General features: G+C 38.2%; 1 protein-coding gene across 34 annotated transcripts in view; it reads left to right on the top strand.

The window, feature by feature from the left end:
- CFAP20DC (CFAP20 domain containing) overlaps window positions 1-24,367 on the top strand; it is a 246,655-nt gene that overhangs the window by 188,747 nt on the left and 33,541 nt on the right. The window lies entirely within an intron of this gene.

Genomic DNA, 24,367 nt, shown 5'->3' on the forward strand with positions numbered 1-24,367 from the left:
ATATTATATGGTTTTCTAAAAAATAAATTCATTTATCAGCACAAATCAATATATTTTATTAACTATTTATTAAATGCTAGGAATTTATTAAAAATCAGTCCACCTTGAGCTCTATCTGCAGGATCTCAGTTATTAGAGTGCTTCTCATTGTCCAGCTTTCTCACCTATACTGTGAATTATCCCATAAAATGGACAAGAATACCAGTGATAGTATTGTATCATACCAGTGTAGCTCTGACTCTAGCATGTCACTTCCTTTTTTTTTTTTTTTAAGATTTTATTTATTTGAGAGAGACAGAGCACGAGCAAGGGGAGGGGCAGAGAGAGAGAGAGAGAAACAGACTCCCCACTGAGCTTGACCCCAGGACCTGAGCCACCCAGGCACCCCTAGAGTGTGATATTTGTGACAGTATCTGAATTAAGACTCATTGGTTGAACATATAAAAAACAACTTAGCTGGTCTTAAAAGAGAAACAGAGAGACAGGAAGGATTTGTTAAATAAGAATATAGGGCTGATCAGAAAAGATGAATACTTATCATTTACATCAACATGGATGGAATGGAAGAGTATTATGCTGAGCAAAATAAGTCCGAGAAAGAGTTACCATATGGTTTCAGTCATACATGGAATATAGGAAACAGCGCAGAGGATCAGAGGGAAAGGGGGGGGGGAACTGAATAAGAAGTCAGAGAGGGAGACAAACCATGAGAGACTCTTAACTCTAGGAAACAAACTGAAAGTCACCAGAGGGGAGGTGGGTTGAGGGATAGAGTAATTGGGTGATGAGATTAAGGAGGGCATGTGATTTGATGAGCACTGGATCTTATGCCCAACTGATGAATTTTTGAACCCAAATTTTTAAAAAAATTTAAAAATGTAAAAATTAAATATTAAAAATTTTAAAAATTAAAAAAAAAAAAGAATACAGGGCTGTTCCCTGAAACCCAAGGGCATCCAGGCATATCCTCAGTCCATCTCTACTTGCTTCTTCCTGTCTGTTCATTCTTCTCTCTAAGCACCAGCTTTCTATTTCCAGTCACATATGGCTGTCTGACAGCTCTTGAGTTTATGTATTATAGTTCAAAGTACATGCCGAACTTGACAGGTTATGTCTGAATTCCAGTTCCTACTTTCCAGGAGAGAGAATGTGATTGGCCTAGGTTGGGCCGAGTATCCACTTTCGGTCCACTCAGCAATGAACAGCCAACAGAGCCATGTAAAACTAACATGACTGCCCAGGAAACCACCTACATGGTTTACAGGACTTTTAAGGGGGCCCAGAATGTTATGACATAGGTAGAGTATATGTTCTTTATTAATCACTTATTATCACTTTATTAATCAGAAGTAATCACTTCTTAGTATTCCTGGTCTATACACACGATCTGGTCATTATCTAGTAGGGGGAACTGCCACTATCATAAAAAAAAAAATGAGTTCAAATTGAGTTTGTAATTTCAGAGTACATAAAAAGGTGTTTCAACATTCTTAAAATCAATTGTCTCTTGACATGTAAATACATCTCTTAGAATCTTTCAGCTCATAAACTCTTTTTATCATGTATGAGTAAACTTTTAAGGTAACTGAAAATCCAACTTTGGTCCAAATTATAACAAAATCAGTATTTATAATCTGAAACAAATGAATGTGATAGTTAAGATATATTATATAGTTAAGATATGTTAGCCACCCAATTACTGTCAAATGAGCCTTTTGTTTCAATAAAAGGAGAAAGAGGACCTAATTCTCATCCTAATTCTGCTAGTAACCCAGTATCTGATCTCAGACATCACCAATAATATGAACACCCTCATGTGTAAAGGAAAGGATTTGAGTCACATGCTCTCTCAGGTGACCTCTAGCTTCATGATTCTGTGATTTTATTGAGACTCATTATGGACTTTACATATGAAACCCAATTCCACCATCAGAAGGAGTATTGTCCTACATAGAAAACAAATCTCATAATGTTGGATTAATTAATTAATGTTCAGATGTAGTACTGTGTAACTTTAACTATCTCTTTTAATATTTGATTCCCAAAGATAGAATATGAGAAAATTCACCAGACAAGTAGACATCATATTTTATTTAGCCAATTAAATGTTCATTCATTTAGGGAAAATTAATTTACATTTTTACATAATAAAGTAAAAAGCCAATTTTCAAAGCAAAAATTAAAATGCTGTCAATCCCTTTTGCCAGCAGATTATCCACACAGTTTCTTAGAAAATTATTATTTAGCTGTTCAGAAAACTTGTGGATTATGTGGTTTGGCTCTTGGCTCCATAAATCCAGCAGCTTGAAAGAATTGGCAGAAAGACATTATTGGGCCATAAATAAAGACAATGATAAAATTATTAGGTCAGCAAAGATCATCATATAAAAATGGGATAAATTGAATCATATAATACATGTCAGTTAACCTAAAATTGAAAACTGTGATTCTTTTAAAATTTGTATTTTTTATATTTCTTACAACTATCTCACATCTAGACTCTAAAACACAGTACACTAAAATTTAAATTTAAAAGATACTGCTAATGAATATGAAAAAAACTATATAAGAGATGAAACGACAAGTAAGTCTACCCCTTGGATAAACAAGCATCTAACCTGAATTCTGGATTGAAAGTTCTGCGTGTGGGGGCTCTGAACAACACATGAGAGGCAGGTAGTCTCTTGGTTTCCTGAATTAAGTGTAATTGTGATCAGAGTAATCTGCATTGAGGTTGAGGACATGATGGGGTTGAGGACATGTGCGGATGCAGATCCATCGAGAGAACATGCTGGTGCCCTGTGGGAGCAGAAGTGGCCACGTTAGCTTCAGTGAAATATCTACAACTACTCCAGAGAACTAAGAACCTAAGATTTGTACCCACACTCATAGTCCTACCCATACTCATGCCCACACACATATATGTTTGGAGAGTCAGTTCTCAATTAACTTAATTAATGTCACAGAGCAACCACTATCCCCACAGTCTTCTGTTTACATTTTGCTCTGGAAAGATTTTTATCTCTGCAACATAATTACCTTCTTAGTTATATGTGTTTATGATTAAAGTTAAAGATAACATGCAATTCACAAAGCAGGCAAATTTGGATTTTGAAGAGTTGACTCCAGGATGCCAATAGCTAAAACACTGCATATATTCATAGATTATTTTCCTCAGAGTAAAAGCATCCACTTGCACTTATAGGGCAATGCTTGACATTGGATGGAGATGGGATACATGGTAATCATATCCCCTGGTGTCTAGATTTGCCACAAAGCCACTTCCCTTCGCATCGTTAGGCATGAGTCTGATATTTCTTATTATTTTTGTGGAACATGCTGACTGATATTTCAGGCAGCATCTCACATTCTGGGGCCCTTGCCTCCAGTGTCCACCCATGCTGCCTCTTGGGGCACTGACAGCCTCTATGACAAGGTGCAGAAATGGCTAACATAATCTAATACAATTTAGAGGCGTGTTGGGTAGGAGGAAACAATTTCACAGTTCATTCATGTTGAGAAATGTTTCCTAGCATGTAAACGTACATGCTGCCAAATAGAGCAAAATGGATGCTGTTTGCAGCCGTAAGTCATTTATTTGAAAATGCCATCTATTGGTTTGTGGGGTTTAGAGCTGTCCCTTAGGCACCTCCATTTATGTGTTTATGGAGATTCTTCAGAACAGCTCAAGATATTTTTATTCAGAAATGGGTTTTATAAAATAAGCTGTGATTACATTCTGGTTGTCTGTTCATATGGATGAAGTCGATAACCAGTCTTTCATTTCAAATGATGATTATACTTGCTATTTTTACAACTCATTGGAAAATTAGGGGAAGAGGGAAGGCAGTCCAAGGCTCCGTCAGGTTCTAAATGTTTATGGAAATAAACAGTGGAGAAAATAATTCCCAAATGCCCAAACAGTAATGAATGGCATGGTTTTCTGAAGTGTTTGTTTTATGATTTATCACTTATCTGTAGATTTTTCAAATGTCACCGCCGATTGCATGAAGGCTTGCATCCTTTGCAGCTTTGCCACATGTTTGTATGATATAAACATACTTATAACTATAATTAGATGATAAAGCCCTGCAGACTTTGACAAGTGATTAATAACCACTGACCTCGGTTCACGCTGGCTCAGCCAGCCTGACTGAGGCAACTGGCCTGTCATCGTAACCTACAAGTTCTGCTCTGGACTGATCACTGTGGCTTCATTTTTCTTTTCTCCCCAGTTGTCAAGACTCAGCCTGATGGGCTTCTCTTTTGCTTAAGCTTTTTTTCCCACCAACGCAAAAGAGAGAAAAATGTATAAATAAAATTAAATACAGAACTTGGATGTCATGTTTCTCCTCAAATGATTAAATTTGGATCATTTTTAAACAAGTCAGATTTTTAACAAATAATCCTCCTTCAGACCAAAGCACAACAAAAGATTTCCTGATTAGCTATGCAAACAGTTTCTCTAAACGTTGTGTTATTGTTGTTTTCGATTATCTATATTTTTGTATTACATCTTAATGATCTGTTCATAAAACCAAAGATGCCAGTTTTTACTTTCATCATGTCTCTCATTAGCTTAAAAAAATCTGTCCATATTGCTGCCTCTCATTTCATACTCCCATTCCCAGAAATTCACACCTGCTCATCTGAGGGCTGTGATTCTCCATACTCAGAGCCTCCAGTCGGGTTCATGCTCTTCGACCGCCATTGCTGTTCTCGAGCTCTGAGTTCCCTGGCAGGCAGGATGGCATCATGTTTTCTCTCCTCCAGTGATGTTCAGCTGGCCTGGCATGGGTAGGAGCTCCATCAGAATTTGAACTGAGAGAGGGAAAGTAGAAGTATGCCCATATAACACTGAGAAATTAAAGTCTTCATCCTGAATGTTAAGCAGTTAAATGTCAATTTTTTTCCCTACATCTTTGCAAAAGTTACCATTCCTTTCCTGAAAATAGGATAACAATGGTATTGCTTTATTCATAAGCAGGATAACACTGTGTTTTTATGAGAGCCTCTTATTTATAGAGTTTAAATCTTATATCCATGCATGTTCCACTCCCTGCCAACCAGAGATCCCTGGACACTGATAACCATTAGAATGGCCCTAATCTTTAATACATAATATAATATATGTATTATTTATACAAGCTATTGAATAATAGCTTCCAATACCTTCAATACTCTATGACCCTGAAAATCATATGTCCAGTCCTGACTCTCCCCTGAATTCCAGACTCCTCTATCCAAGCTGCCAACTTGACAGATACCCAAGCATTCAAAGCAACTTGGTTTTCTTTCCCTATACACATTTGTTTATCTTTCAGTCTTCTCCATCTCAGAAAATGCCACCATCACCCCCCTTTTACTCAAGGCAGAAACCAAGAGTGCTCCCTGCTTCCTCACTGGGACCCATGCCATGTCCTTCCTCCACAAGTTGTGCTGGTGCTCCCTCCAATCAAAGCATACGCCCTCCAACCCATCCAGCCACTCTTTCCACTGCTGCAATCCCAGCTCACATTGCCATCATCCCTTATCTGGACTAATGCCATAGCTTCCCACTTGCTTTCTCTGCACCTTTGACCACCACAGTCTGTTCTGCACTCAGGAACCTAGAGTAATGTTATTAGACCTAAACTAGAGCCAAGCATGGCCCAATGGAAAACCTCTCAAAGGTTACCCACTGTTCTAGGATCAAATAGTGCTCCTTATCCTGAATGCCCACCACCCAGATGGTGTTTTATACTGCTGTGCACCCTGCTCACTGAATATCAAACACCAAGGTCATGTCCCTTTTTCCTGGACACTCTGGGCTTGGTTCCACTAGAAGAGAGGGCCCTCTGCTGGGAGTCCCCTCACCCTAGAAAAGACTCTAGATATCAGCTTCCTCCTTTCATTCAGGGCTCCACCTATATGTCATCACCTCAGAGAGGCCCTTCCTTAGCATCCAACCTAAAATAGCTCCTGTCAGCCTCATTACGTGATCTATTTTGTTTTTACTACAGTACTCCTCACTACCTTATATCTTCTTGCTTGTTTGCCTACTGTCACACACACGCCTCCAAAATACACTAGAAATGTAAACTGCCTGACCCTAGGGACTTTATCTCTCTTGCTCACTATATCCCTGGCTCCTCAAACAGCACCAAGCACAAAAGAGACACTCAGGAAATATGTGTTGAACTCATTGACCCTCACTCACAAAAATCAATTTTCCCTATCTCCCTATACCAGCTACCTCACCATAGATTTAACTGCTAGCAGGAACCCAGAAGCACCTGCCTACTTTTCTCCTTTGAGGGTGTCTGGAACCTGGCCCAGGTTCTATACTGGCCCAGGTTCTATTACTATATGTAGTAAATAAAATCTCTCTCGTGACGTTGTTTTAAATGATCCCTTAGAAGATAGCCGCAATCTAAAGTCTCCGGCAAAGTATCATTTTAAACCTTTCAAAAGAGACAGGTTTTCTGAAATTGAACTTCTGTGTTTTTATTGTTTCTTAGTGGAAACTGCTTATCTGTACTTGCCTATGCATGCTGATTTAGAGGACTCAGGTGCCACTTGCTAGAAATCTGCTTGAGTTGCCACTGTGGCAGAGGGGTAACTAACCCTCAGGCTAACAGAATCTGGACAAGTAAATGGAAAAGAGGCAAAAAAAGGCATAGAGAGAGGGAGAGACAGAGAGAGGATCTGAGCTTGTGGTACCAGTGTCCTTTAAATTCAAGTGACTCCCTGTTCCTCCTGTTCCCGAAGAGGTCCTTAGTCCTTAGCCCAAGCTTTACAACAGATTTTAAGAACACTTGATACAAAGAGACCCAGCTGGGCCCCTTCCCTCCTAGGTCTACAAGCAAAGTCCAGGCTTAGAGTGGGCTTCTCTAGTTTCTCTAGCCCTGTGTTAGAGAAAACTCAAGCTAAAGGCAGCCAAACCCCTCAGTAATCATCCTGCTTCTTTTCTCTGACCGCTCTGAACCTAGGACCATGTCTAGGGATGACTTCGAGGGTATCCTTCCCGTCGGGTTCCAGCAGTTCACCAGCAGAGGTGGGCAACTGGTGGTCTGCTGCCCCATTACTTTTCCTTCCTCCTCTGCTCTTGGTAGTTGGCTGGCTGACCCACTTTGGGTTCTGGTTCTGACCATTTATCTACCAGAGCCAGTTAGCTCAGATTGCACACCTGTTGCAGTCACCCTGTCCCAGGGCCTAACTGGCCGGCACCCCTGCACACCTGAACAATACTTCTTTTTCTTCATTTGCTCGGCTTGTCCATTCTGGCCCTGCCAGTCTGGGCATCGGCTGGCCCCACTCTTCAGTTTCTCAGTTGAGATGTCCTCCTGCTCTCTGACTAGATATCTCTTGGGCCCCTGGGACTCAGCATTTCAACCTGAGCCTCCTGTTTTTGTCAGTTGTACTCCACAAGAGAATCTGAAGCTGTCAGGGCGGGGGAAATACTCACCAATATTTTAGTTGTCATATTTTCCAAAATTGCAGACTCAAGAAACTCATTTCCATAAGAATTATAGAACAGATTGCACCCCCTTCCCCCCTACACACACACCCCAAAACTGCTGTGTCTGAAACGATGGATCCCTGAAAACTCTTAGCATTTCTAACTAGCAGAATGAAGAACTCCCGAGATTGAGATTACCCAGGCTTCCCTAGCCCCTGTTAGTCATCCACATGATGAACTCAGATTACCTTTGGCCCAGGGTCCAATGTAAAGAAGGTAATTACCAAAGCAATTATTTACCTTCCTAACATGTTACCGTTTCAGCTTTTAATTAAAAGATTCAGCTTTTCCTTCTAGAGTAATGAGCACCTTTAAAAAGTCGAAGTACTAATTCGAGTTTATAACATTCACCTCTATTCTGAGGGGGAAGGGAGGGTTTTGTAGGTTGAGGTCCAGGATAATGAACCTAAGGAATGGAAGACCGTAATTATGGTTAAATGGCCAGAGCCAGTCACATGCATAGACACACTGCCTCATCATTCATTTTGTAACCCAACGCAGAAGAGCTTCCCTTGTTATTTAAACAAGGAACCACTCCTGCATGAAATGATTGAAAGTCTGTGCAGCTCAGGCCTCCAGCAACGCTCCCTGAGTATTCTTGAAGCACCTAGTACATGCCGAGTGCTTTGGATAGGTGACTTCCCCGGGCCTTCTATGAGCTCCAGGCCCGCTGGCACCTCACAGTCCGCCCTAGGCAGGGTGTGAATGTTTTAGGGAAGGTGCTGAGTGGCGTGGGAGGAAGTCCCTAGCCTGTCACAGAGAAATCGCAGCCCTTCCAAACCTGTGCCCACTCAAAAACGCTGTTTTTGTTGGCAATTGGTTGTTTCTTCCCAGGAATTATTTTGTTTCACTTGTTAATGAAAAACATTACATTTGGAAATAGATTAATGTTAAAATGCATACTTCTTCACTCTGACAATATATTATGTTTACCTGAGTTTACAAGCTTCATATTTTGCTGTTCATTACCATATAAAAACTCACTCAGTATGATAAATACCACACAAGTCAAACGTCCACCCCATTGAAAATGACTTAAAGGAGAAAAGGCAAACAACTTTTAGTTGATTTGATTGAATTAACACTAACATTATTGTTCTATTGACTCTTTCTTGTCCATTGATTTTTAAAAGCCTTTAGCTCCCTTGCCATCCATTAAGACAAATCAGATGCAATTTGGTGCCTGGGACAAGACAGTGCTGTTGGGTGTTGGGTGTACGCATAGAAAAAAAAAATTGCTTATGTGCTGAAACTGGGGTGATTAGAAAGACAGTGCATGTTTTGCTGTAAACAACTTCCCTGCTTTTGACTTTTGAGGTTCACAATAAGGACCTTTGTTTTAGTATGTGAACACCTGGATCAGTAACAAGTGAAGCCCAATGGTGATTTGTAGAAGACGTATTTTATCTCTTATTTAAAGTGAAAAGAAACTAGCTAGAAGATCCATGTTCTCCTGTCTTTCAGGACTTCATTCTCTTCATTTGCAGAATCTATAGACTAATAAGCAACTGAACCAAAGCAAGAAACAAGATCAGAGAATATATTCTGTTGAATTAACAGTGGACAAATTTTAGGGGATCCCTGGGTGGCTCAGCGGTTTAGCACCTGCCTTTGGCCCAGGGCGCAATCCCAGAGTCCCGAGATCAAGTCCCACATTGGGCTCCCCGCGTGGAGCCTGCTTCTCCCTCCTCCTGTGTCTCTGCCTCTCTCTCTCTCACTCTCTCTCTCTCTCATAAATCAATCAATCTTAAAAAAAAAAGTTTAAAAAAAAAAAAAAACAGTGGACAAATTTTAAACCACAGAACCATTTGTATTATCAAAGTAACAATGAGGAAAAAAAAAAAGTAACAATGAGCAAGAAACCTGAGATCTGGCCTGGCCTAATGGTCAACGAACATCATGATAAAAGTGAAGATCTCAGCTTAAATAAAATCACAATGTAGCTTTCAATCCAATGGTGGTATTTATGATAATTAAGCCCTGTCTTTTGCGGGAAGCAATTCATCCCTAAACTACTGGATAGATTTTTTTTTTTAATGATCTTTTTTTCTTTACACCTAGGGGTAGGGGTGAAGGGTGAGAATCTATTTGTTGACCACCAGCATTGGAAGAAAATTCTACTATGGTCAGTGTTTTGATGTGGTGAAGGGCGCACTTCCTTTGTGTTTACCATTTGCCCTCTTCCGATCTCTTTATTTTTTTAAAAAGATTTTATTTATTTATTTATTCATGAGAGACACAAAGAGAGAGGCAGAGACATAGGCAGAGAGAGAAGTAGGCTCCCTTCAGGGACCCGATCCCAGGACCCCAGGATCATGAGCTGAGCCAAAGGCAGACTTTCAACTACTGAGCTACCCAGGTGCACCCACCCACACACACACACACACACACACACACACACCCCGACCTCTTTAACACTTTATTGAAACCTGAAACTGCTTTCATTTCTAAACTTTACTAATTCACATTAAAAGTAAGGAAAAGTTTTAGTTTTAACTGCTGGAATAATGGAAGAAATGGGAAACAAACACGAACAACCACCCATGTAACATTCTCTAAATTTGCTTGTGATTTTCTAAATTTCAGTGCTAGCAAAAAAGCAAGTTGCAGCAAGGCATACAGTAAATGAAGATATTATGTATTAGAGAAGGAATGAATCTGTCACTTTGACGGATTGTGAGGCGAAGAGCAGATTAACAGATTACTCATAGTCAGAAGGCAGCTCAGTGTGAAAAATGTGCAGGAAATGATAAGTGCGGGTTTGTGCTGATTTAATGATATTTTTAAACTACAATAACACTCTGGTAGTATAATATAATAAAGCACTTTGCTTGCATTTTTAAATCATCAACATATTTCCAGTTTGACCTTAAAAACATTTTGGACCATTCTCTATTAAAACATGTAGCTTTCAAATTAGAAAAAGGTACCATCTGAAATATCACAGTGATGACCTTACAGGAAATTGCCTTTTAAAGCCAGTTCTTTCCTAAACTAGAATTTGTAATACAAATTTTAATTATGTTTTAAGTATACAAACACCACACGTACTTTCTCTTTGGGCATTTAGATCACTCACAACAAGAAATTGTTATCTCCTTAAGAACTATTTCCAATGAAATGCTTCATAGACGTTTCTGATTTGTCTTCATATTTTCTTTGCAAGTTTTTAGTTTTGTAGTTGAGATCATGGACGGCTTATGAATAAAACTACCGTATTTTCCCACAGATGGAGGATAAAAACCATTCCAATTTTAATTGAGTACTCTGAGTCACAGCAAAAAATAAGATGAATTACTTGTTTTATTTTATATTATTACAAATACTTACCAGAAGGCAAACTTTTTTAAGAGGTTTGCATTTTTATATAAATAAAATTGGAATTTGAAGAGCACACTTTTAGTTAATTTGACAATGATGGACTGGCATTGCCAAGAATTTTCAGAATAAAATTTCTATAATGCATTTAAATGATTTTTATTCTAACATTTTAATATTCAAAACCTAATATAAGGCTTGAGTTATTTCATATCTTCTCTCAGTTTACCAATGATGGCTTGACACAGTTAGGTACAATGAAACTTGTAAGATTGTAAAATCTTACATTTTCTGTCTAAACACTTGTATCTAACCCAAGTACAAATTACTAATATGGCATGCCAAGGGCTTGAATTCCCGACATGATTATGGTTCAAACTGTGTTTTACAAATACAGTGAAGACTTCTACAAGAATTCAGCATGTTTTGTATATTTCTCCTCTTCTAATATGGTAATACTCTCAACTTGGGGTAAGTAATCAAGCTAATGTAGAGATAATAAAAATTCTTCTTGATAGAAACTCTGAAATGTATGCAACAAAAGCAGTTTGCATGTTTTCTGGCTTCTTTGCATGTTTACTGTCTGCAACAGTTACTAACAAGCTTTGCCAGCTATTCCCAGATCTCTCAATGCCAAGCACATTGTTGGATTGCATTTCTAAGTCCACTTGGTTTGGATGGAGCCAATTAACGCAACCAGTTCTAACCAACACATTGTGGGCACAGTGGCCTATGTTGTTGCTTAGCTGAAACATTTGATTGCAGGTATAAGATCCTGCAGAGTTCTTTTTCCCTCTGACACCTACCAGCAACCTTCAAGATAGTGGTTGTTTATGCCAGCCTAGTTACTGAATGACTTTGATAAACAGTCCCCTGCTCATCTGCTATGGATATTTAGCATGAGCACAAAATAAACCTTTCTTGTTTTTAAGACACTGTAATTTGGAGGTTGTTTGTTACTAAGCATAACAACCTTATTCTACCTTACTGACACAGTTACTAGCTATGACATTGAATATATTTTGCAAGAAGAAATATGGCATTTCATATATTCTCATATTTGAAGATTTAGAAATGGGTTAAAATCATTGAGCTCAGTATGGGATTCATTGGAATATAGTAAAATAAGTGGTTTTAGGAATAAGTGGTTTTAGGAATCCAAGTAAAATAAGTGGTTTTAGGGATTCATTGGAATATAGTAAAATAAGTGGTTTTAGGAAGTGATATAGTGCACTAGTTAAAAGCACTGTCTCTGGAATCAAAATGCTAGGTTTGTATGGTAAAATTACTTCTCTAAACTTCAATTAAATTATCTAAAAAATAAGGATGGTGTTTTACTACTTTCTTTATAGTGTTTTTATAAAGATTAAATGACATATATGTTAAAGTGTTTTTGCACAGGGCCTAGCATATGTATTTTCATTAAATGGTAGAAAGGGATGGTAGTGGTGGTATGGGTATTAATAGGAATATTAGGAATATAAAGTTTTCAAAAAAGAGATCACATTCTGAGAGAATCAGAGAATCCTGGAGAGTTTGAAGAGATTACAGAGATGATTTAACCCAGCATCTCTTCAAAAATCTCCTCTGCACATCTTTGACAGAGAGGAAAGCATAAAGTAGCCCCTTCCATTGTTGAGTATCCCCCTTAGAATGAGCTGACATAGGTTTCCCAATAGCCTCCCTCTGTGGGTCCTGGTTCTCTTTCCAGAACAATAATTTGAATCATCACTCTTTCACATAATACTCTTTGAATTTTGTATATTGCTTTTTGAGTGTTCCATTTTCTCCTCCTGTCTTTCATTTCTCTACCCTCAAGTCTACTTTGCTATTCCTGGTCTCAGTATAGTTTTGGACTCCTTTGAGTTTATCAAATTGGGGTTTTCTAAATTGAACAGGCTAATCCAACAGTTCAGACTACAGTTAGACTACTGACTGGGACACTGTATATATTAGTATAACTCAAGTCACATTAATTTCTTTTTTTTTTTTTTAGCACCATGTCCCACTAATGGTTTATCTCTGGCTTTTGGTCACCTAAAACTATCACCATCTTTCTTCTGGACCATTGCTATAATCCCCTAAATTATCTCTGAGCATTCACATGTGCCTTTTCATCACACCCTATACCCATTCCCAACAAAGCAGCAAGAGCACCCTTTTCTAAACACACATCTGACTGTGACACCCCCATATTAAAACTCTTCAGTGGCTTCTCATTGTTCATAGGCTAAAGACCAAAATCTTTCAGTGGCCTGCCAGGCTTGAGTAGTTTGGTGCATGCCTCCTGAGCCAACCTTATTTTGCATCATTTCCCCTCTGGAAATTTGTTAGCCACACTAGCTGCCTTTCCTTCCCCAACCTGCCTACCTCAGGGCCTTTGCCTATTGTTGCTCATTCCTAGGTTGTTTTTCCCTACATTGCCTTCCACCTTAACTAGTTAACCTATTCATCCGTTAGATTTCCTCTCAAGTATTACTCCCCCTAGGTAATCCCCTGTCCCTATTCATATGTTCTCACAGCATCATTTAACTTCACTATGTGTATTCATATTTGTGTGATTATATGAATGATGTTGATCTCACCCTCCATACTATGCTGTAAGTTCTAAAGGACAGGAACTCTATTTTTGTATTCTGTGCTAGAATCTGACACGAAACTGGATCTTAGTAGATACTTGTGGAATAAATATTGGTGTTTGAACCAATTTTTTTGACTATCAAGATCATTCTGAATCTCAGTTTTGTCACCCAACCTATTCTCTCTCTCAGCCAAATATTTCCCATAAATGTGCAAAGTATGCTCACTGTTTCTGCAGGACATTTATTATAACCTTAAATAGGTTGTAGCTGAATATAAAGCCCTTTGGTCCTCCATTAAAGATCGTCCATCATGTTGATATTGATCAAGAGCCAATTTGAAGTAATGTGATTATAGAGGACGGAAAAAAACATTATTTTTTTTTCTTTACCCTCCTGGGTTCTGCATCTGGGCCCTGAAAATTACACAGACAAGATTAACTAGAGAAAAGGATACAAATTTTGTTTACGTGTGCAAACCACATACACATGGGAGAAACTCAGTGATGGGTAACTCAAACAAGTGGTTAGAACTTAAAGTTTATACAGTATCTTAACACTAAACAGTATATTTGCAGAGAAGTGACATGACAAAGGAAAAGGGATTTTGGCTTTTAGGGTGACAAACCGTGGGATGGGTAAATATATAGGAGAAACTAATGGAAGATAAGGGTTGTGTTAATAAGGTGTCTGTCAGTGGTATCCCTGGTGACTGAATTGTACCAAGTACCGGAAGGGGCACCTTGTTCCTGGGAAATTTTATGCCCTGCTTGTAGGTTGAAAGAGGAAGGTTAGGGAGTCCTTCCTGAATTTGTTTCTCAAGGATCTTTAGCTCAAAATAATCAATGGTCTAAAGCAGTATATTTTGGGGTGGCATGTTCAGAAAGATAAATCTAAATTACTTTCATTTACATACAGTTCAAGCGTATACTCGTGCATGATAATTCAGTCATTGCTTATGATTTCTGGGGTGTTATGATTCACACTCATGTGCAGCTATCCCTCATCCTTTGTCCCATGCAGACACTACCAGTAGACTGTAATCCTCTTGCCCACTGAGCCCCACTGCAAACTTAAAATCCTTCTCAATAACATACTCCAAGCAATCCTACCAATCAGAATTAGCATGTGATTTATAATCCATTTTGACTTCTTTGAGCTAGAATTTATATTGTCCATTTAGTCATCTAGGTTATCAAATAGAATCTATTCCTAGCCCTACATGACACTCCCTAACTCTGGAACTATCACTTCACTCTCTATATCTCCTGTTCTAAAAGTCATCCCCACTCTTCTGTAAAACCTTCCTTGACTAAAGTGAAATTAGGAATGCCCCTTCTTCAGAACCCTGACTCAGTGCTCCACATCAACCATGATTAAAATCCTACCACATTAGTGACAGGCATAATATATTTTTTAATTAGTTAATATGAGTTCTGCCTCTGGCAATAGTAGACTTGGTCGTTTCACACTGAACTTCCTTCTGAAAACAACCAGAAACACCAGAAAAACTATGAGAATCATCTGATTAAAGTCATTGGAGAGCTTCCAGAGCAGTGAGAATTTATGAGGCCTTGCTCCAGAAGAGAAGGGAAGGGGTCTACATGCTGTGCCACTTTTCTCAGGAAAAATTCTGCTCCACAAAGCAGCAGCTGGGAAGCTAAGGAGCCTAGCATAGCGTCTAACAGCCTCATGAGCTCAGGGGACAAAAATTGGAGTTTCTGGGTCTATGAAGAGAAGAGGCTATAGTAAACCCCAGGATGCTACACCTTAGATAAACAAGTTAACCAAAAATAGACCAGCTTTCTGGAGACTTAAGACACATTTATTTTGAATTGTTGTAATTGTTGATAGCTCTCTGACCCTACCATAATTGCCTGCCAGAAGCAAAAGAATCACATCTAGAGGAATAAAACAGCATCCAGAGCTGCTGTCTGGTTGAAATAGAATGTGAGCCACATATTTAACTTAAAATTTTCTAGTAACATTTAAAAATTAATAAATAAAATTAATTTTGTTAAATTATTTAGCACAGTATATCCAAAATACTATCATTTCAATTATAATTTGGGGGAAGAAAGCTTTTTCTCTACCAATTTAGGTTTGAGTGATTGGTGAGAGATGGGAGCTATGAATTTGTTGACAGCTGAACAAGAGAAAAGTTTTATACAAATGCATGTGGAAGCATTTTATAAGGAAAGCCCCCCCCCCCCAAACAGCCAGGGGTAAAGGTTTATATATCAGCTTAATAAACGGGGGTGGAGGGGAGAGGTTAGGGCTTCAGTGGGAAAGGATGGGAGGTTCTGATAAGGCTTGTTTGCAGAATTTCTTGGAATATCCAGGCACTAAAGGTCAGTCACCTCTCTGATTGAAGACTTCCCCAGAGTGGGGGATTTGCAGCAACTGACTCTTGAAAAACTCTGCTCTAGTCAGATAAGGGAAGTTCACACAAGATTTCTTTCTGCGTATGCTATTTGCCCAAATGTTTTCAGCTTAAAGGAGTTTTTATATCGTTCTGGTTGGTTATTGGTCCCTTCATAATTGGTATAAAATATTGTATTAATGAGATACTTTACATTCTTTTTGTCATAAGTCCCTGACAACCAGTGTGTGTTTTATTTACTGCCCATCTCAATTCAGATTAGATCCATTTCAAGTACTCAGTAACCACTTATGACTTAACTGGTAATTACCATATTGAATAATAAAATTCTAGAAAGCAACTTCAAAAATAGCTTCATGGTCTTAGGATAGGTCTCAAATTTCAGTAACCATGAAAAAAATACTGATAATTGACCATATTAAAATTAGGAACTTTTTTTTAAGATTTTTTTTTTATTTATTCATGAGAGACAGAGAGAGAGAGGCAGAGACACAGGCAGAGGGAGAAGTAGGCTCCATGCAGGGAGCCTGACGCAGGACTCAATCCCAGTACCCCAGAATCATGATCTGAGCTGAAGGTGGCACTAAACCACTGAGCCACCCAGGCTGCCCAAATTAGGAACTTATTAAGGACACTACTTAAGATGAAAAGGAATGCCACAGAGTAGAAGAAAATACTTGCAACACAGGAAGGGCTTCAAAATATATATAAGTCCAGAATATACAAAGAACCCCAAATCAGTAAGAAAAAAGAGGCATTCCAAAAGAAAACAAAAATGACCAAGAGACTCGAACAGGCATTTCCAAAAAAAAAGTATCCAAATGACAAAGACAAAAATGTATGCAGTCATTAAAAGAAATGAGAGAAACACAATTTAAACACTGATTCCACTATACCTCATCACAATGGCTAAAATACAAAATATCAATAATTTTGGTGAGGATTTGGAGGAACTAGAACTCTCACACAATGCTGATGGGAATAAAAACTGATACAACTAGGAAAATTGTTTTGGCTGCAACTACATAAGCTGAACACAACCATGCTCTTTAACCCAACAGTTACCCTCCTAGAGATATGGCCAGTAGAATGCATACATATGTGCATCCAAAGGCATATAAACCGTGGAGACCCAGTCAGACTCCCAGAGTTGATATAAGGATTATTTTATAGTGAAAACATGTGAACTACAGGAGATTCAGAAAGAAATCATATCTGAACTCCCCTTCTCTCACTAAAACAGAGCCTCCTGAAAATACAGCTGCCTTGAAGACAGACTGCCCATTCCTGTTGACACAAAAAATCTGATAGAACCTTCCATACTTGCCTGTTGAAGATCTAAATCCACCCTCTTTGTTAACTTGACATACAAACTTTTATCTCTGGCTATTTAGTGAGTTACTTTTGGGCAGTTCCCATGTGCACATGGGAATAAACTTTTCCCTGTTCCACTGGCCATTGTCTGTTCATCTGCAGGCCCCCAGCCACTGTACCCAAGTTGGAATTGGAAAGTTTTTTCTCCCACTATAAACACATTCACGATAGCCCCAAATTGTAAACAACCCAGTCCCCTGCAATAGTAAAAGTTCTAAGTAATGTGGGTAATATTTACACAATGGAATACTATTTACACTCAAAAACATGGATGAATTTTACACATGTAATATTCAGGGAAAGAATCTAGACACCTTACAAATACATGTTGTTTGATTCCATTCATATAAAATTTAAACACGGGCCAATTAGTTGGTAATGTTAGAAGTCACCATCTGGGCTACATTTGGGGAGCAGGGAATGTAATGATGAGGAGGTGGAGTGAGGAAAGTTTCTATTCTTGGTCCAGGTGGTGGTTATCGCCACTTTGGGACCATTCATTGAGTTGTACATTTATTATCTGTGAACTTTTCTATGTGTACATTACACTTGAATAAAAGAATCTCTCAATAAGAACCATTAGTACAACTCTCAGTCTAATATAGTCAGTTTGCTCTTTCTGGTATTTTAATTTCTCTGTATCTTCCTTTTTTTTACAGTTTACCATGTAAGCTTTCTTTAGAACAAGGACCATACTTAGGTTAAGTAACAGCTCTAGTAACACCATGAATAATCATGGTGATAACGGTAGTTTCATGATGCAAAAGAATTGTCCTTTCTGGCAAACCCAGTTTACTCACTAGAATAGTCCAAGCAACAAAAGAATTCTGATTATTTCCTCCCAGTGTTTTAAAAATAGCATTTTACCATCATATCTGTTCAAAAGCCCATTTATCACCCATTTCAGTGTTCAATCACAATATTTTTCATTAACCAAAATGTTACAATTAATACACCCTGCAACTGCTAGGGAATAAATCTAGTCAACTAAAGATCCTGTCAACTTTCCCCAGTTCTTTATTTTCTTGTGCAACCAGCCAGCACTGGGGAAAAATTAAATTGTCATTCACCTCACAGAGCCTTCTTTTCAGCATATCATTGTTTTATTTGACTACTGAACATAAAAGGATAACCAAACTTTGAAAGGAAAATGGAAATCAGTACATAAATATGGCATCTGATAATCTGACACACTTAATGATGAAAATGATACCCTGTAGGTATTCTTTACAAAAGCCCAGAGAGCTAAATTAGAGCATTAAATTAAACCCCACCTACTCTTTCTGCAACATTAAGTCCCATCATTCCATAGAAAGGCTTAGATGGTTTTATTTTGTATTCTAATTTTAAGGTAATTATTCTCTAGTTAAAGTTAGAGAAGGCTGCAAAGTTTTCTGCTCTTGATTTGCTAATGATTTACTTATAATACATTTAACACATAGTTGTCTTAGAATTCTGGAAAAAGTGTTATATAAAGTTTTTTGACAGTGAATCTTTTTCTGTAATTTCAGATAAGAGTAACTACTAATACTATTACTATATCTGCCACTTACTGCCTCCCTCTCTGAAATAGGTTCTGAGTGGTGAGAGTTTCCATAGGCTCTATTGCTTCATTTAATCCTTGCCACAACCTGTTGTGGTGAGTTCTGTTATTCCTGTACTCCAGGTAAGAAAGGCACAGAGTTTAACTCAAAGGTTGCAAGCCAAAAAAGACATTTAAACTCAAATCAAAAACTGTGCAATTTAAATAATATGGTATGTTGCTACCCCCAAATATGTGTCTATTGTCCAGCTCCACACTGGATTTTCAAGGTGTTTTCTGTTGTGGTGGGGATAGTTTTTGTTTTTGCTACAGTCTCCCTCCACGCCAACTCCCAATAGCCACTTGTTCATCCAGACATGCAGCATGGGAATACATCAGCATTACATTTTATGATCAACCAAACCTTGCTGGGTTTTAGGAAATCAGTCCTAGAAGTTGAGATAGTCAGTCTAAATCATGAACTTCTTCCCTCTGATTCCCCTTTGCCTCCCCATTCCTTCTTGTAACTACATATTTAATTACATATTCATTGAAAAGATCTATGAATTCTCAGTGATAGGACTTCCTTGGTAAACATGGCTTAACTGTGATTTTTTTTTTTTGGTTTTGTGTGTGTGTGTGTGTGTGTGTGTGTGTGTGTGTGAAAACTTATTCCCTCTACCTTTCTTCCCTATCTCTCGTGAAAATTAAAGTGGCAAAAGACAACAAGAAAAACAGATTTATGAACAACTGCAATGTGCATACACACAGAAGTACTCAGTGATGAGTGACTCAAAGGAGTGGTTAGAACTTGGGCTCATACAGCATCTAAAGAAAAAAAAAAACAATAAATTTTGTAGAAAAGTGACAAGGCAAAGGAAAGGGACTTTGAGTTTCTAGAGGTAGTAGAGTCCTATATATATGTGTGTGTGTGTGTGTGTGTGTGTATATATATATATATATATGCCTAAATATATATATGTGGGAATTAATGGAAAATAAGAGCAAGTTATTAAGCACCTCTGGTGTCATGTCCAGTAAGTCTAGAGTTGTCTCTAGTGATTGAAAATTGTCCACCCCTTCCTGGTAGAGAAAGGGAGGGCAAAGACTTTTTCTTGTGTCTACTTCTCATTGCCTTCAGCTCAAAATAATCCTTATGCCTAATTGGCACATTTTTGGGCCATATAGTCTAAACCCCTTCACTTCTTTGTATACTTATTTATTATCTGTCTCCACCTCTAGACAGTCAGCTCCTTATGAGCAGGGACTGTGGCTTGGTCACCATTCTATTACCTTTTTGGGCCATATAGTCTAAACCCCTTCACTTCTTTGTATACTTATTTATTATCTGTCTCCACCTCTAGACAGCTCCTTATGAGCAGGGACTGTGGCTTGGTCACCATTCTATTACCAATACTTAGAATAAAAGTATAAATTGGCAAAAGCAGGTATTCAGATATTTTTTTAGTGTTCTTTCAAAGATAGGAAGATAAAAACCTTTATTTCAGGAGACAGTAGTTTGCCCTGCAACTTCAAAGATGTCATGTTTATTTTGAATGAGAAGTCCTCATTCTGTGAGCATCCTTCTGCTGGATAAAACAGTATTTGTCTCCCATAGAAATGTAACGTTCCTGAAGGGACCTCTTTTAAAATATCACAGCTTCAAAGTTTTTCTAAATCTTTTATTTTCTGCTGGGAAAGTGTACTCAATAAATATAATTCCCATGTGCACATTTTTGTGGACGTGAGTCAGGGTCCTGCTCATAAGCCCAGCAAAAGTCCAAGAGTAGACTCTGGCCTACCTTGGGTCTCATGTCTGCCTCCATACTGAGAGAGAAGGAAGGCTTAGCACCCCTCTAAACCACAGGAAGTGGGTTGCCCATAAGAAAGAATAACTACAAGGGCACCTGGGTTGCACAGTTGGTTAGACATCTGATTCCTGGTTTCAGCTCAGGTGGTAGTATCAGGGTTATGAAATCAAGCCCTGGATTGGGCTCCACAATCAGCACAGAGTCTGCTTGGTTCTCTCTCTCCCTGTCCCTCTGCCCCACCACATCTTTAAAATAAATGTTAAGGCAGGAGGGGAGGGAGGAGGAAGGGAGGGAGGGAGGAAGGAGAAGAAAGAAAAAGAAAAAAGTGAAAGGAAAGAAGAAAGAAAGAATGAAAAGGAAAGAAAAGAGAAAAGAAAAAAAAGAGGGAGGAAGGAAGGAAGGAGGGAAGGAAGATGGGCTACATTCTCAGAAGAGGAAGAGGAAAAGTGGTCAACCAAAATCAAAAGTACTATGATGTATTAATAGTGGGCAGGCTTGAACTATCGTGATTTTTTTTTAATATTTTATTTATTTATTCATGAGAGACAGAGAGAGAGAGGCAGAGACACAGGCAGAAGGAGAAGCAGGCTCTATGCAGGGAGCCCGATGTGGGACTTGATCCTGGGACTCCAGTATCACGCCCTGGGCGGAAATCAAACACTCAACTGCTGAGCCACCCAGGCGTCCCATGAAGTGATTTCTATGTGCTATGCATACTCTTTCCTTTCCACCTCTCTTCAAGAAAACATGTGAATGGGAATGATATTGAAATTACCTGGGATCCCTGGGTGGCGCAGCGGTTTGGCGCCTGCCTTTGGCCCAGGGCGCAATCCTGGAGACCCGGGATTGAATCCCACGTCGGGCTCCTGGTGCATGGAGTCTGCTTCTCCCTCTGCCTGTGTCTCTGCCTCTCTCTCTCTCTCTCTCTCTCTCTGTGACTATCATAAATAAATAAAAATCAAAAAAATAAAAAAATAAGAAATTACCTTGAATTCTTTCCAATCTATTTTTTAGGTAAATTATTTATGTATTGCCATAATTACACTATTTTGATACCATTACATGCAACGAATGTAGTGTCTGATTGCAACACATTAGTTAGCAAGTATTTATTTGTGCTCTCACTGAATTCCAAGCATAAAAAAAGAATTCTTTATCCCCAAAAGATTGAGAATTGCTGCTTTCACGGACAGAATTCCAGACTGTATTGCAGAAGGTCGACTACACAAAATATAATCATCACTTTATCGTTATAACTGTGATTTTTAAGAGCAAGAAACAAACCATTAATAAACCAATCTTGCATTAGACATCTTGACATTTAAATTGACTTCATGCAAATAAAATAAGCAAATTGAATTTTCCAATTTACTCCTCAGACACTATGTGGATGCATTTCACATCCACATCTTAAAAATGTAATAAGAAAAATTTTATCTCTTTATGTCTGGCATGTCTGTTCCTGATGAATTTCATAACCAACTTGGGTGACACTAAACTGAGAAAAATCTCACATCACTTTTTTTGTCTTCAGTTTATTATTGTATGATCTTTTTAAGTAGTTGATTTTGTGTGTGTCTTCCTTGAAGCGTTCTGAAGCTATTACCCATTTCTACTCCTTAAATGAAACTTGTTCTTCTGTCATGGAAATATCAAGAGTAAGAATCACAGTGCTTATGCCCTGGTCCTCATCACAAAAGAGTTTTCACTTTATCCTGACCTGACTTTGAACATTTAGGGAAAATGCTCAATTTGTAGCCTTAGCTAATGGCACTACAATGTCACACTTCTCTGTTTAACATTCAGCTTTGTTAATCAAGGAAACCAGATTGGCTCTCTGCATGTTGATTAAATTGATTACAGCTGTAGGCCTTGATAGCTTTTTTTTTCAAGTGTCTCTAATTAATCAGACAATGCTTGATTAGTTTTTTCTGTTTTGAGGAGATAAACTGACTTCCTTGAGAATTTTCACCCCAAAATGATTCCCCTCCAGTGAAAGGTAAAGGATAAGAGAGTCACTGCTGAGTTTTCCATGGTGCCGAGACCTTTTATCTTCCAGCAATGAACAAACAAACAGAATGAAAGACTTTGAAAAACAGATTAAAACATAATATTAAGCTTCTTTTTCCATATTCTCGTGAATACATCTTTTAGAATGAAGAAGTCTGTGTGTTCCCACTGAGCTTTTAGCCTATTGCAGAACATCTTCGAACTTTCTCATTGTAATCACTCTTTAGCAAGTTATATCATTGAGTTGTCAGGCCTAACAGTGCAGATTTCAGCCCAGAACCATTTTGTTTTAATAATCAGGCTCATGGATGATATGTTAAAAAAACATAATAATAAAAAGCCACCACCTATTTTTCTAGTCGTATCTACAGCATTAGATAAGGCAGCTGTTGTTTATGCAAATGAAGACTTGACAATTTCCAGGAACATTACCAACACTTATAAAGACCCAAAATGTTCTGCTTTCATCATTGAAGTTGGTATTTCCAATGGGGAAGGCTGCTAGGATCAGCTCAGATGGTGCATGTTGGCATGAGGAAGGCGGCACTGTTTCCCTTCTCCTCCCCTATTGGTTGAGAAACCAATCTAGACCCCTGTTTCCAGTAAGCACTCATCACTTAAAGTACTTTTTAAAAGATACTTTGAAGCTGTGTCAGGGAGGTTTTCTTATAGATGTCATCAAGCTGAAAGCCCTAAAGAGAGAGAATCTGCCTTTAAAAAGGAAAAAAATTCAGTCAGAGCAGAAAGATAGAAAGTGAGAAACAGATCTTACTCCTCCCAACCCGAAGCCCACATTTCTACTCCCAGGTATGCTGATGGTTAGCAATTTCTTGGGCATCCTTCAGAAACTTTCTGTGTGTATTACAAGGAAATACATGTTTTATTTATATGTTTTTTTCAACAGAAATGAGATAAGAATCTACACTGTTTTATACTTGCTTTTTAGATTTTTACAGAATAGATTTTGGACTTTGCACATATAGATGTACAAATTCTTCATTAACTGCCAGATGTTATTTCATTGTTTGAATGTACCATAATTTATTTAGCCAGTACTCTGCTAATGGACATTTAGGTGGTTTCTAGCTTTTTGTTACTGGAAACACTGCTGTAATAAACATCCTTGTGCACATATCTTTGTAAGTTTGGGCAACAATAAATTCCTAGCAGTAAAATTATTTGGTTGAAAGGTAACTTTGATAGATATTCCCAAACTGTTCATCAGTTTGCATTCCTACCAGCTCACACTGAGTTTCATGAAACTTCAGAACTTTGCCAAGCTGCTGTGTGTTAGTGGTATCTCATTATTTTAATTTGCATTTCTATAATTATATACATGGTCAACATCTTTCCATATTGAGGGGTGTGTATTTATATGTGTTTTCTTCTGACCTGCCCATTCATATCTTTGCCTACTTTTCTAAGACCATGTCTTAGGTTTGTTCAGTATCCTTATATACCCAACACAGCATTGGGCACATGGACCCTCAATAACTGTTTGAATATTACTTAGATAATATATGGGACACACAGAAAGAATCAAAACAGTCCTAATTAGATTGTAAGATACTTGAGGCACACTGCCATCTCTAGAGCCTTTCACTCTCATAGGATGACAAAAACAAGATGTCTTAGGAGACCTTCTGTACAGTATGACCTTATTTTGATTCAATGAGAAATCAGTTTTGTCAAAGGGAAGGTTCTGTGTTCCTCATGTGTATTTTCATTCCCACATGTACTAAATTTCCAAAATAATACCATTAGTTCTTGCCTAAATCATACAGCACTGAAATCCTAATTCATCTTTCTAGCCGCCTTCTTATGCCCCATCAATCCATTCTCCACACAGCTGCTACTGCAATCTTTCTA

The sequence above is a fragment of the Canis lupus genome, chromosome 20 (assembly GCF_003254725.2).
Source record: "Canis lupus dingo isolate Sandy chromosome 20, ASM325472v2, whole genome shotgun sequence".
Lineage (NCBI taxonomy): Eukaryota > Metazoa > Chordata > Mammalia > Carnivora > Canidae > Canis > Canis lupus.